Raw genomic sequence first — 15,597 nt, 5'->3', positions numbered from 1 at the left:
TCCCCAAGTTCAAGAGATTCCTTCCATAGGAGTTAAACCATAAAGGTCTTAAAACACTATTGCAATAAATTTTCCGGTTGATGGCTGAACTTTGAATAACTTATAGTGGTGCGCTCGCCCTGACCGTGGTGTGAAATGATACACCGAGGTCTCGTGGCACTTCACAATCTTTTGCAATAAATCACCTCCTATCCCCTGGTTGCGTTACAGGGTCTCTGTTGCAACGGGTATGCAAAATGCCTTTTGATCAAATGTGCAGTCCTTTTGTACCCATTTTGCAAGGTGCTTTATTTAATTTCAAGTCAGCATGAATAACGTTTCCACACTTAAAACGCTCACACCCAATTATTCCGCAATTTAATGCATAGTAATTATCCCGGCGATGCCTCAAAATTAGCTGTTCAACACGTATCACGTTTACTTCGTTGCATGCGAGCACACTCCAGTTAAGGGACTTTTGAAATGATGCAGTCCGCACCAGAATGCTTCGCATGCATGCACAGAAACCCCTGACAACAGCGGCATGCTAACATATATCTTGCCCATGAGATAAGGGTTGTTTGTTAAAATGACTCACAAAAGCTTCTAAAAGAAGTCAAAAATACTTGGAAAAATAGGAGAGAAAGGGGTGTACCTTTGCACAACAAAAGATAATTTCCTCAGCTCACCAAGAGGGCTGAGATCCTACATCTGCATTTACTAAATACTCCCGACGACATGGATCAGTGCAAGGCCCAAAATGTGGATGGGAATGTGCTACCCAAACCCTTGACCATCGCTGCCAGTCAATGGATTTTGAACCTTGTGGGAGTGCCTCCTATGATCATGGCAGGCTTGCCAACATATTGAAATGATGTCTGCAATAATTGGAAAGATGATGCTGTGCATCGTTACCAACAAAGTAATGCTTACCAACTCTTCAACAGAGGACAACTTCACGACATGCAAATACACAAAGCTTGTGCCAGCTATATTTACCTGAGAGCCAGATGTACCCAGGCAGACATCGTATCTGGTTTGGGGGCTTATTTACAGCGATGAGAAGGTCTTATCCAGGGCTTGTGAATGCACAGCGTAAGTTAAAAAAAAAGCATGAAGCCGAGAAAGGTGAGAGGTGGGGGCACCAGCCCAGAGGGGAGAGCAGTGCTCCATCAGACTGCGGACAAAAGTCTTGAATGTGGTCAGGAGCTCAGGTGTGCCAAGGAAGGACTTTGCACGACGGAGGATGCTCAGTCGGCGACTGGCTTTGGAGGCCAGCTTGGAAATGTGGCTTTCCCAGGAAAGATCATGGCAGATAGTGAGACCCAGAAGCTTGAATAAAAGGACTTCTTCCAGAGGATTGTTGAGAAAGTAGATGGGGGTGGGGGAGAGGGGAGTTGGGGGGGGGGTTCCAGATGCTCCTTTCAGAGAGACATTGAGTGTGAGATTTGTCAGGGTTGAAAGACATGTTCCACATGTTGGACCAGCTTGTGATTTTATCCAGATCTTCACCCCATTGGTCTTACCTTCAATCCCATGATCGTTTTGTCATCCCTCGGTTGTGCGGGGTTCCTTTCCGTGTTTCCTCCATCCACACATTGCTTTGTAACCCATCGGGTGCTCTTGCATGCATGCTCGTGTCGCGTTTCACATGCATATTCATCGCGCTTGGTGCTCGGCATTGCCTGCGAGGCTCAGTGCTTCTCGCAGGAGTGATACAGTGAAAAACAGTGCGACTGGGCGTTTTCCACACAAAAGAGGGGGCTGGGGGCTCTCATTTCAGCTTTGGGTGTGTGAAGGCCAGGCAGGGGCTTCGTTAAAGCTTCCTCAGAATGGCATGGCAATTTCCACAAGTGACGTCATGCACCTGCCCCCATTGGCTGTGGACCAATGGGAGGGGGAGAAGGCCTGTGGGAGGAGAGAAAGAAAGTTGATGTGAAGAAGCAGAAAGGAAGAGTAGAACTCGTGACGAGCTCGCGCAAGCAGGGACGAAGAGCGCTCCTGAGCAGATGACTCAGATAGCAGAAAGGGAAGAAGCAAAAGGCAAAAATCAGACGCAGAAGGCTGAGGGAAGCAGAAAACAGAAACGAATGGGACATGCTCGCCTGAGCAGAAGAATGACAGACTTAGAAGGCTCGTGAGGGAAGGAACAAAAACGTGTGAGGGAAAAGAAAGGAAAGTTTCACGAGCAGTTTATGTTGAGCTTCTGTGGAAAAAGAACACTCCTTCCATGAGCGTCATCCTGCCTTACGAAGGATGAGGAGGGTGAACGGCGGCATCTCATCATCGGGGGCCTGAGGAGGAAGAATCTGAGGCAGAGGAGGGCAAATCGCACATCTAGCTCACATATCTGGGACGCCAAAGAGGACTCATCTGCTGGATCTGGGCACGTCAGGGACGCAGCTGTGTGTCCCCATCTCCACTGCCCATCTTCCCCATCCATTTTCCTCCATATTCTCCTGTATATTCGTGTAAGGTGAGGGAGAGAAGGAAAGACTGCTTTTCTTTTCTCCATTCATTACTTTTATTTTATTTTCAAGTCTTTTTTGTTTTATTCTTTGCCCCTGAGTAAATGACGGCCAAGTCTTTTGTTTAAGTAAGATTGAAGAATACGTGTTATGGTTAAATCTGCTCTTATGTGCCTTTTTGCATTCTTGCTTATAAATTCTTGTTTTTAAATGATTGCTTGCTTGTGTGTTAGGAATAAATCATTGTTTCTTGCTATTTCAAATCTGTCTTGATGCCTGGTGTTGGTTTAATGGTTCGGGTGGTGGGCTTGGGATCCGAGGGTCCCGAGTTCAAATCCCGCTCATCTGTTGAATTAATACCAGGTGGGGTTGACTCTGCCTGTCATCCTTCCGAGGTCGGCAAAATGAGTGCCAGCATGCTGGTATACTGTGTCGGAGTGGCGACCCGTCCAGGATTGTGCCCAATAGCCAAGGAGACTGCTTAGGCAGCACCAACGCTCTGCACAGAGTATGGTCCCAATAGATGGATGGATGGAAATCTCTCGGTTGTCTTTTCCTTTATTGGTCCTATGCAGTGCAAAAGTATGGTTTGACGGGATGTTCTACCCCAATGATTTGCTTAGTCAGCCAGCGCACACTCACTGTAACGCTCGGCAGTAATCAAAGTGTGCGCTGAGGGCACTGACCCCAATTAGCCGGCCGTCCACAGGTAAGGTATCACGCGAAGTAGTGTAACCCTGCCCGGATTGGCCGTGCCAATCGGCATTCATGGTTGCTTAGCAACCTGCTGGTGCGCGGCATTATCTGCGCCCGGCGGCCTCAGGACCGGGCATTTGGGAGGGACCCAAGTGCTTCCCCTCGTAGCAAGCCTCGAACAACGGATCTGCGACAATATATAGCAGGATATCTGAAAAAGTTGTGGATGGATTCGGATGAAACTTGGTGGATGAGTTGGTTAAGTGACAAGAATAAGCTGATTAAATTTTAGTTCAGGTCCGAATCCAGATCTGGCCTTTCAGTGGGATACAAAACATAAACTAATCAGCCAGGCGGAGGTATTTTCTCTCCTGAGTGCCCTTCTAGTTTTCACATGTTCCACAATAAAAGGCTGACATCAACCTCAAATTATCCTTGTATTTTAGCCAAAGCTGCAGTTGTTGCATGCATACACTTCTAATAACACCAACAATATATGAATGAAGAGATGGATCATCACCAGCTTGGATATCTCACCCCACTCCACTACACTCCCAAATATTTCTTGTTTTCAGCTTCCTAAAATGTTGGCAATACTTCAAAGTTTTCTTTCTTTCTTTCAACATGCAACAGCATGATGTCAAAATGCCGTGCATCGACACAGTCATTAGACCGTGCATATTTGAGGAGCACATCTAAAGTTATACAGAGAATGAGTAAATGTTTTCTGATGGAAAATAAAAGTGTGCTACAGAGATCTATTCACCAACTCCTCCTACCCCAACCCCGACAAAAAAAAAAACGAACGAAAAACATGCTCAATGCAATGCAATATACCTGGCCTATATAAACACGACGGCAAATTTCCCCTTTCCCTGGAAATGGAGCTTAAAAGAAAGGAACATGCAGTCAAAGCCGTGCTTTCCTGTAAAGTTCTTCCCCGGTCATAAATCTCAATTGCCCAAGCACGTACAAGCTAAATTCACAACAAGGATATCCATAATCGGATGGCCATTTTGATTCGATTACATTCACGAGCCAAGTGTGTGTATTGCATAACTTTTCCATCATCAATCAAGAACACGACACCTTTAAAGTTATGCAACTGTTAAGGTTCTTCAAATGGTCAACTCAAAAATACACGAGATGGTAAGGGATAGCAATGGTACACCATGTTCACGGGTTAGTGACCTCGTTCTGTGACGGAGGCTCTCACCGTTTCCATGCTATTCCTAATCGGATTAAGCTTTGGAACATGCACTCATTCTGCATTATTGTATCTTTTGTTGCAGAAAATGAAATAATTTTCAGCAGCAGGTGACCACAAGGCCTTGGTGGTCACTCACGCCTGTTCCACTCTCCTGTGTAGCTTTGCAACACCTGTTCTCTTTGTTATATCTGCTATCTCCAGCTTCACCACCCCTAAGCCTCAAAAGAATTTTTTTCTGGATTTCTTGTATTTGAATCTTTCTCTAATCTTCCATATTATATGCTGGTATTAAAAACAAATTACAGTTGATATTTGCACTAACAGCGAAAGCTACAACTGCACGCTGACAGTTCAATATCTTATTGAACACAGCAATACCTTAAATTTAGCATTCATTGAAGATAAGCATGCAGTGGCCGACAAAAGTATTCACCACCGACCAGTAATGCCACATTTAGATGAATTCCAAATTATATGAAAAGGGAAAAGGGAAAAATGGAAAGGGGTAGAGGGGAAAAATGGCAGTCATTTCACAAGGACGGACACACACACACACACACACACACACACACACACACAGACACACACACACAGACACACACACACACACACACACACACACACAGACACACACACACACACACACACACACACACACACACACACACACGAAGGTGAATACTTTGAGATTTGGGAAGGGCTCCGTTCCACCTTCTAAAACCCACATATGGAGAGAACCAATAGCACACACACACACACACAGATACACACACACATACACACACACACACACACACACACACACACACACACACACACACACACACACACACACACACACACACCTTCTAATATACAGTGGCCTGCAACAGTATTCACTCTCCACGAATAATGCCACATTTATATGAATTCCAAATGAACTTTTTATTTATGAATGAAGAGAACAAACTAAACACTGAACTATAGTTGAAGGAGGTTACATGTCACGAATACCTGTAAAAAGCATGCACAAATCAAAATCCACTGGTTGAAAAATTATTCGGCACCTTAGATGTGAATCTCTTACCCAGTTTCAGATTCATGGCTGACTCAGGCAGGTTTTCATCAAGGATTCTCCTGTACTTTACACCGTTCATTGTCCCTTCAATCCTGACAAGCTTGCCAGTCCCTGCTGATGAAAATCAGCCCCATAACATGATTCTGCCACCACCATGCTTGACAGTTGGGATGGTGTTGACTGGGTGATGTACAGTCTTCGGTTTGCACCAGACGTAACACTTTGAATTTAGACCAAAAAGTTCTATTTTTGTCTCGTCTGACCACAAAACGAGTCTCCACATGCCTGCTATATCATAAAGATGCTTTTTCACAAACTCCATACACACTTTTAGATACATCTTTTCAGTAATGGCTTCTTTCTGGCCACCTTTCCATAGAGTCCAGCTTTGTGAAGGGAATGGGATATTGTTATGAACTCTGACCCCCATCTCAGACACAGAGCCTTGCAGATCTTTCAAAGCCATCATGAATCAATTTCCCGCTTTCCCAGCTGCTGAGTTTGGATGGGTGACCTGATCTGGGTAGAGTCTGGGTGTTATGACACGTCTTCCACTACTTAGGCCTAAGTCACATTTGCCACGGCAGCCGTGGGGTCTTCAAAATCTACGGCCACTAGCAATTATACGGCGGCCGCAGTATTTCCACGGTCACACAATGTAGCAGTCACATATGTTTATATTTTTCGGGTAGCCGCACGGCATATTTATAAATTGTGGAGACCGAAAACGTGGGGGTGCCGTACGGTCTTTGATTTGATGTCGCATGGTGACCTTAGGGCGTTCCTGCAGCGGCCATAAAATTTTCAAGGCAGACGCAAGGTGCCTGCAAGGCGACCGCAGGGGGGCCCTAAGGTGAACGTGCGGCCAGACGGATGGTAACGAGTGGGTTTTTTTTTTTAACCAGTTTTTTTGTTTCGGCTTGTCGAATTGCTATGGCGAACGTAGAAACGAAAAAAGTTATAACTCCGCGTTATAATTCCACAGCAACCTTACGACTTGTAAAATATAGCCAAACGGCGTAGGGCCACCCTGAGGCCACTGCAGAAACTCTGCGGCCGCCGTACGTTTCTGTCAATTCAGAGGGCGTACGGCCGCCGTATCCTCGCCGTAGAGCAAATGTGACAGCCCTAGGTCTTAGAAATTGTGGAGACCGAAAACGTGGGGTTGCCATACGGTCTTTGATTTGATGTCGCACAGTGACCTTAAGGGGGCCCTGCGGCGGCCATATAATTTTCAAGGCAGATGCAAGGTAGCCTCAAGGTGCCTGCAAGGGGACCGCAGGGGGACCCTAAGGCGAACGTGCGGCCAGATGGACGGTAACGAGTGGGTCAATTTTAATTTTAATTTTTTACCAGTTTTTTTCTTTCGGATTGTCGAATTGCTACGGCGAACGTAGAAATGAAAAAAGTTATAACTCCGCGTTATAATTCCACGGCGACCTTACGGCCTGTAAAAGATAGCCAAACGGCGTAGGGCCACCCTGAGGCCACCGCAGAAACTCTGTGGCCGCCGCACGTTTCTGTCAATTCAGAGGGCGTACGGCCGCCGTAGAGCAAACGTGACTTAGGCCTGAATGAAGGATTTCTCCATACTCAAGGGGATAATGAGTGACTTTGAAATCTTCTTATAACTCTCCCCTGAATGAACGGTGTTTCTCCACCACTTTATATCTGAATTCTTTGGAAAGCTACTTGGTCTTCATGTGTTGCCTTGTTGGTTGATCAAGTGAGTTGTACCTTAAAACTCCTTCGATAAGAGGGAGAGCTTAATTTTTAAGTTAAACCACTGATTATATAAAGGTGAAACCTATTAAACAAATAATTTGCTCCTGAAGTGATGTAGGGTTAATTAGGAAAAGGGGTTGAATATTTATGCAACTAAGTGTCATCTGATTTTCTCAGTTAATCAAACTTATTCACATTTTATTTGCATTTTTGAAACTTTTATCACTTTTGGAGTAGTTTGTAAAGACTATATATTAAGTTTGATTTGCAAGCGTCATGAAATAAGCTCAGGCAACATCAAAATGTGAAAACTTTGGAAGGGGGGGGGGGTGAATACTTTTGCAGGCTACTTACTGTATGTGCTTAAATGGAAAATGTATTGTATTGTAATACTGTCAAAAATGCAGATTTAATTTGGGTGTGGTTTATTCCCATTGAATGTGCAGAAACTTTTTTTTGAAGTTATAAAATGGGGGGTGGGGGGGAAAGAAACTACCCCAACACAACTTCAGACACAATTTTATTTATTTTTTTGTATGCATTGTCGAGTAAAAATAAACTAGAAACCACCCAGACAAAAATGGTATCGTTAGAACTGTAGTTGTAGTCTCATATACTTCCTGGAAGTTTAAGTTACCTTTAGAATGACTATAGGTATAGGTACGGTATTGTAGTTTATGTACTGCAGTGAGGATTGCCAGTAACCCAAGTGATTATAATTCTTAATTACAGTAATCTGCAGAGAATAACTGCTTTAAACTTGAGTTAAAAACAGTTGGAACGATAGTAGGAACTATAGTAAAGGGACGCTATTTTTGCATGGGATCTCAAAATGCAAAGCCCATCCACATCGGCTTTGTACTTGAACTGAACTTTACGAAAACAACAGCTTAAAAAAAAAGTACATTTTATTAACTATGTAGTGTTTCCATATTCTCAGAATAAAGGTTTGTTGAAAATTTGATGACAAAAGCTCAAACGGTAAAAAGATTATGGTAAAAAGACAGACACTGAAGCCCAAATGGTAAATAAAGAAATGAACACAGAAGTGATTACAAAACCCAGCAGGCTTGCTCTGCATGGTGGACGGGCTAATAAGGCTTATTTGTACTTAATGTGACTTTGCCCTTTGACATGTTGACCCAATTTTTCATCAGTGTTCTCAATATTCTTTGTTGAAAGCTTGACAAAAGGGTTCTGCCCTAGAGATGCGTGAGCACGCACAACACACCTTCCGTCGAGTGGGCAGATGGGCAAAAGAATTACCTTGTAAGGAAGATGCAAGCTTTCAACCCCCCCCCCCCTCAAAAAAACATGATCTTGCACTTCATAAGCTGTACAGCACCAAGAGATTCACAGAATAACTTGTGGATAGAAAAGCTTTTCATGATGAAATTCCTTGTCGTGCTGCAGCTTTCGAAGGGCGAGCCGCTCCATGCCCCGACATGTTTGCGCAAACATGGCTCAATGGGGATTTGGCCGTACTCACGTCAAGCATGCACTGGAATCTTTCCATGATAGCACGTCGTGGCAAACAACGTTATGATGGTTAACAAAACAGACTTGTTTCAGTAACAGCAGTACTTTGTACTGAGTAACGTACACAAAACAAGAAACAAAATGAACATAAACGAAGTAAATAAAAACACCACCTTATCAGATCAGGTTCAATGTATTTTGAAAGCTCTGTCTAGATATTGACTTTAAAAGCACAGCTCGGTTCATTATTAAGCCAACAGAAGAGAAGCCTTGCCAAGACAAGGCAAATGCTTTACAAAACGCCGGTTCACCTTAAAGGGGAACCAAAACACTCAGACTACCTTGACGCTAAGCTATCCCTTGGTAGCCTACAAAATAGTATGACGTGTCTTTTTCAAATTTCCCAAATATGAAGTCGGTAAATTTGTGATTAAAAGTCGAAATCTTCTTCTTCTTCAGATTAGCCATGACGTCACACCTGGAAGTGGACCACCAGATCCATGCTGTATTCGGATTACACGAGTTAATTTGATTCCACTCAAAGGGTGAATAATCATTTTCGATTTTCCACAAATATTCCGAGTCCATGCGTCCTTGGTGCTTGTTTAGTAACATAAACCGAGATGGTGTTTCATGCTACATCAATGGCCAAAACACGCTAACTTTACCAGAAATTGCACAAGGTTTGTCCAAAATACCCGAGTGTGGATCGGGCCGAGAAAATCTTCGCTTTTGTGCTCGGAACATATTACAGAGCATTGTTATGAAACAACAGAGATGGCTAAATCTTATGGTTATCCACCACGATTGAGAGAGGATGCCATACAGACGATTAAGCGGAAGAAACAGCCGTCACTCAAAACTGTAACACCATCTCCACCCAGATTCCAGCATATGTACATGGACAATTTGAGTGGTGAATCAAACACCTGTTGCCATTGCCCAACAGTTACCACAAGAGCACCTGAAAACAATCATCTAAATATCTACACAGTAAATGAACCACCATCTATTTATAGTGGAAAGAAGGTATGCATCATATACTGTACTCCAAGATGATTTGACCGAGGACACCAAAACTTTCAGTGTAACCTCCCCCACCCACCCCCCACCCCCATCAATCAACACCCCCACAATACCCACCACCATCCCACACCCCACCTCCTCCATCCTCCCCCCTCCACAATCCCCTATCCACTGGGGAGGCACATCGATACCTCATGGACATGATCGTGGGATACGGCACGGACATGAATGATGGCCGGGGAAAGTACGAAATGGGACGATCCCGTAAAATACAAAACACCTGGTCAGCCCGCGGAGTGGAACAAAACATTTGTCGCACATTTTGTCTGCAGTGTTGGCTGTCGGGAGATGATGGGCAATTCTGCACGAATAATATATAAACTGATTTATCAACGAACACAAAATCCCCTCCCTTATAAAACCCACCAATTGATCGAAAAAAAATCAAACCTCACCGAGCTGAAGTGATCATGTGACCAGCGTTTTCATCTTCACGAACACTTGTACCATATTCCTCCGAATCGCTCGCACAAGGCTCAATGATTCGGCTGCACAATTCCCCCGAAAGAGTTACCGTTACTAATTCTGTCTCCAAAAGATTCTTCAAATCCCACTGATCAGCTTCAACATCCTGAGAACCTTCAGAGTTGTTAATAACGGAGGAGTCGGTATCTGAATCTGAGCTCGACATGAACTGTTTCTCTATGTAAACCGCTGTTTGGATCAATATGGTTTCGAGGTGCGATTTCACTGGCGAACTCGAAGATCGATACTCTAAGGCTTTTTTGACACTTTGTGATTGGCAAAAAGAAAATAATTCTAATTCTTTTCCCTTCAAATTAGAGCGTGATTAACGATTCTGATTGGTTTCCAGGAAAAAAAATGCGTTTGGGCTCCCCCTTTAAACAGAGGGGTTAACACAGCACTGTCTCGTGAAAGTGAACATCAGGCGCTTGATCAAAAGTGTGTCAAAAACTTTAAAAATAATAATAACTACAAGGGCACTTGGAAGAGCGCATACCTCCACCCTGTAATGCCTGATCTACGAGAACATATCTGGCCCAATACATTTTTGAAATATCATGCTATACATCAGTTTAACCCTATCTCTCATTGGTGAAGAATCACTTTAAAAATTCTAGTAGTTGGATCCGGATCCAGATCTTCACAAAAATCTAATCAGTTCGTCCTTGTCACACACCCAACCTGTCCACAAAATTTCATCCGGATCCGTCCACAACTTTTTGAGATATCCTGTACACAGACAAAAACAGAAAGGGGTGAAAACATAACCTCCTTCACCTTCAGCGGCGGAGGTCATAAAAGTCATGAACACGTCTCATGCATTCACAAAATGAAACATCTTTGTAAAACACATTTTAACATTTGTATAACTTCCTCTAACTGTGTGCTCTCTGTGTTACAAGTGTGCTAACTTTCATTCTATTGCCAGCAAGTCTACAAAGAGTGGCACACAGCTGGAATGACCTCAATGGTGGGGTCAAATCTCCATGGTACACAGAATTCTACATGACAAAATAAGTACGTCAGACTCCACCCCAAAGCCCACACTAGCAAGTTTGAAAACTTGTTTTGGATTAAACCAAGCAAGTTGGCTCATATGGTCAACAAAGCAAAAATTCAACACTTTCATTTGTAAGCTATTAGAGATATTGGTGATTACAAGTAATGAGAGTTCAACCAGCCATACCCGACAATACACAATATCCAGACAAGCCAACCCACTTAAGTATTTGTGTACAATTCCTTTTCATTTTGTGTAATATTAAATATTTTTATGCAAGATCTCTTTCCAAAGTATGCACACATCATCAGCATTACCGTACTCTTTACCGAGTGTCTGTGTGCTGCTTAAAGTCTTGAGGTACGGATTACACCGGGTGGTTTGTCAGTGCCTTCCCAGTCGTCTGGCAGGGCAGGAATTTATTTGTTCAGGGTGCCGGTGATAACTCGCTGACTCCTTGCAAAAGATGATGTGAGATGTCTACTGTCCACCAACGACCGCTGCTAGCCGACGGGTCCCACTGCTTAACGTCCGACGGACGGCGCACACGTTGATGCCTCGCCCAGCCTGTGAAACACCAGGATGGCAGTTTGTAGCCGGGTCAAGATTCGAACCCAGACTACTCGGCTCAAAGGTGAGTGCTCGCATCTCTGTGAGCTCTACAAGCTGCCAGACACAGAAAATATATTCAAACAAAGGTAATTCCACAAAGTCCTTGCAGCAAACTTCATTTTCGATGGGAAGTCCAACTCACGTTTTGATACCTTTTGCAGTCTTTCTGAAAAACTCATCACTCACTCATTGAAGGTATCTATTATATATTGTAAAACATACTTACAATGTTTCGCTGATTTTACAAAAACATTTTAGCTTGATTTTACGGAAATTATTCTGCATGCAATGGCCACGGACCGATATATCATTGTGCATTAACTCTTTTTTTTGTGTGTACAAAACCACGCCGTTTGCATTGGGATAGCCAAGTCTGCAGTATTCTTAATTTGTACATGTTCAAGGGATCAGGTTCAAATTTGCCATTAGATTTATATGCAGAAATACAAAGGTAATACCTGATATATATATATGTATATATATATATATATATATATATATATATATATATATATATATGTATATATATATATATATATATATATATATATATATATATATATATATATATTAAAGCATGGACACCAAATGCAAAAACAAGGTATGCTCAAGGCAAATTCTGTTTTTCCAACTTGTTTACAACTCGAAAATCCAAGGTGCGAATCATTATAAGCACAGAGCTACACTTTTGGTTGGCGCCACGCACACAAACACACCTCTCCCCACCCCACAGCTACGTTTTCAGCTTCAAACAAAACAGCTTTAATCGGATGCCAAACATCTGACAGCCAAACAATACATCATAAAAAGAAATAAAACGAGTTTGAGAGACAATTCGAGTTTGTGCATTATGCAGAAACATCACGGTAGCTACAGTATGTCGTTCCGGCACTCCGACGTGTTCCACCAGAACGGTGGATAGGAAATGGCCATCCTCAGCCAAGTTTTCCATGTGCACACCACTTTTAGGCCAGGTCAGGTGGCAGGGTAGACATTATTAGAATTTGCATCTCGTGCTTCACAACACAATGTTCAAAAGCAAAGAGAGCCCTGACTGTAGCGCAAGCCAAACATAGGAAGGGTAAACATCAGCCCTTTTATGCCACCTCCTTTAATGTGCAAACAACTTTATTGCCTTGTGTCCTTTGGGCCTTGAAAGCCAGCAATTGAGATGTTTGCACGAGATTAAGACTCAAATGGTGCAGATGAAGGCAGGATAGGATAGAAGTGGGTGTAAGGATAGTGTGGATGGGGGATGGGATTGCAATTCAACATCAAATTTAAAGTAAGGATGGAGGATAGGGTTGCATGAAAAACTCCTCTTGCCAATATGAAGAGATTCTTCGACTCTATTGGATCCTCCTGCACCGTGACTGGTCGCCTGGATCATCAATGTTCCCCCAATTCAGAAGAAAGGTGTCAAAACTGAACCTTTTAGCTATAGACCAGTCAGCAAAGTAATGCACGTGTTCATCGTCACAGACGTGAAGATTGATCTTTTCTCCAACTCCCATATCTCCGACGATCAGTTTAACTTGTACACAGGTCATTCCAACTTGTACATGCTACTTCTGTGTTTAGTGATGGATGTCGTCAATCTCAAACAAGAGGTGAGGGCTTTCTGACTGCACATCTGCCATACATTCATTCGATCTTGTCTGGCAACTCACCTTGATTTCCAAACACTCAGCTAATTATTTCTAAGGTTCCATCCCAGACTGAGTGTCAGACGTCCTGTACACCTGGAAGCAGCAGGTTGGTTTGGATAGACTATACCATCTCAATGCTTGCTTCTCTTGGCCACTGTACCTCAAGATAGTGTTCAGGGACTCAATCCTGTTTTCGATATGCATCGATTCATCAGTGAAAAAAAAAAATCCGATGATTCCTTTTGTGCAGATTCTACTCTGTGCAGGGTAGTTCCACAACCCTCTCCCAGGCAGGCTGCAGCAGTATCCCTCACTGCTGACCTGGAGAAAACAAGCGACTGGTCATCAACCTGGAACACGTCTTTTGGTGCAAGAACGTCCCATATCCTCACTCTGTCCTTCGATAAAGACCAGCTGCCAAATCCCCCATTTGTGTCAACCTCTGGGAGATGTACAGTCTCTGAAGCTCCACGACCTCACGATCAGCTATAACCCATCTTGGGTAGATCTAATCTCCAAGCTTACCTCCGAAGTTAGCCACTGTCTCAGACTTCACCAGCAGGGTCAAATGATTCCTCTACAGTCCTCGTCTGGCTTTGGCATTGTATGTGCTGCTATCTTGCAAAAGTCTGTACAGGTAGAAATTCAATTACAAGCAATTACCATGTATGACAACAACCAAACAATTACAAGCAACACCAACCAATCAACCAACCTGGCATATGCATATGACATGTACTTGAGACTCCTGTAAATCAGTCAGATTTTTTATAACACACCAGCCAATTACTGTACATCAAAGAAGAAAATATAAAGATGTAGGGATGAACCTTCCATATTTTCATGCCACAATCACCTACCTTGTTTGCATACATTTTGGCATTGATATCCATCCATCCTTTTGTATTTTGCAATGCATCAGCAGCTGAGCAATGGAGGCGGTATCCACTGGAGGTGAACCTGGCGCCTATTCCCCTTTATATGGTATGGGGGATCGTGCTATACACACATCCCAATGTTGTTCTCACAAAATCCTCCTTAGCTAATCCTTTAACAGGAGGAACTAATGCTTAAAATTCAACGAATTTTCCAAAGCATACAACAAAAACAACAAATAGTTGTTGCCAAAAATCAAGAATTATTTCACTCCATTATTCCTCTTTTTCCCTACCTCTGCAACAAACTCCCACACTCTCTCCAATTCCACTCTTCCATCCAGGTCTTAAAAACTGCTGTTCACCACCATCTCTTATCTGCCCATCCAAAACCATGATCTTTTATACCCCTGTTAATCCTCCTCAAACCCACCTCCTTCAAATTCCCTGCTTTCCTTCCTGAAAGTCAATGTAGTGTCCATCTTGTTTACCCCGTGTACCCCACCCCATCCCTCTCCCTTCCACAGATCTCCTGTTGTCTCTGTTCCCCACTGTTTTATGCTTCCCTCTCGTCTCCTGCTCCCTTTGTTATATTGTTATGAACCTGGCAGCCATGAGTGTTCGCTGGAGTTGGATTGGATTTGTCGGAGGAAAAAGGGGTCGCCATTGCTCTTGGTGTCTGTAGTTGTTGTCGTCGTCGTCTGCAATCTTGGTCTGCGATCTTTTCTGGGGGTCCTCGCTTCGTTGGTGGAGTGTCTGGTTCAGGGGTTCTTTCCGGTGGTTCCGTGGTCCTGCGCTTGCTGGTTCGCTCATCTCGAAGAAACCGCACGAGGCGGACAGGCACCCGGCCAGACTCTGACCCTCAGCTCACCTTCCCTCCCGAGCTGAAGGGCCGAATAAAGACCCGGTGGGGGTCCATTTCTTTTTGGGTGAGTGTGTCTGTGTGTGTGGCACCAGTCTGTTAAGTAGAAATTGTTAAGTGCTTTTGCTCACTGTACATGACTGCATATTCGTGATAACTCTGCTCTGTGTCTCCCTTCCCGATTACTGTAAATTTACCCCATGTTTAATGTTCCAGTTCGTTGTCCGTGTTTTCTTTCATTGGCCTAGCACGGTGCGGGCTTGAGAAATAGTGAGACCGTTTGTGCCGTAAGTTGTCATTTGGACTGGCGCGGCTTTGGTAACTCCCGCTCGGTTACGCCGGACCCGAGTCAGTAACAGAGACTCGGTTCGGACAAAGCCGGCCGAGGGTGTGGCTTCCCCGGTAGTTAGACGGCATGAGTATTTAGGTAAAAT

General features: G+C 43.7%; 1 protein-coding gene across 2 annotated transcripts in view; it reads right to left on the bottom strand.

Moving 5' to 3' along the window:
- LOC147024166 (MOB kinase activator 3B-like) overlaps positions 1–15,597 on the bottom strand; it is a 46,886-nt gene that overhangs the window by 2,598 nt on the left and 28,691 nt on the right. The gene's annotated exons all lie outside the window — the stretch shown is intronic.

This window comes from Eptatretus burgeri, chromosome 6, assembly GCF_056783735.1.
Source record: "Eptatretus burgeri isolate ZD-2024b chromosome 6, Ebu_testis_v1, whole genome shotgun sequence".
NCBI classification, from domain to species: domain Eukaryota; kingdom Metazoa; phylum Chordata; class Myxini; order Myxiniformes; family Myxinidae; genus Eptatretus; species Eptatretus burgeri.
The sequence above is the reverse complement of the archived record's forward strand: the minus strand, read 5'-3'. Positions and strand labels throughout refer to the sequence as shown.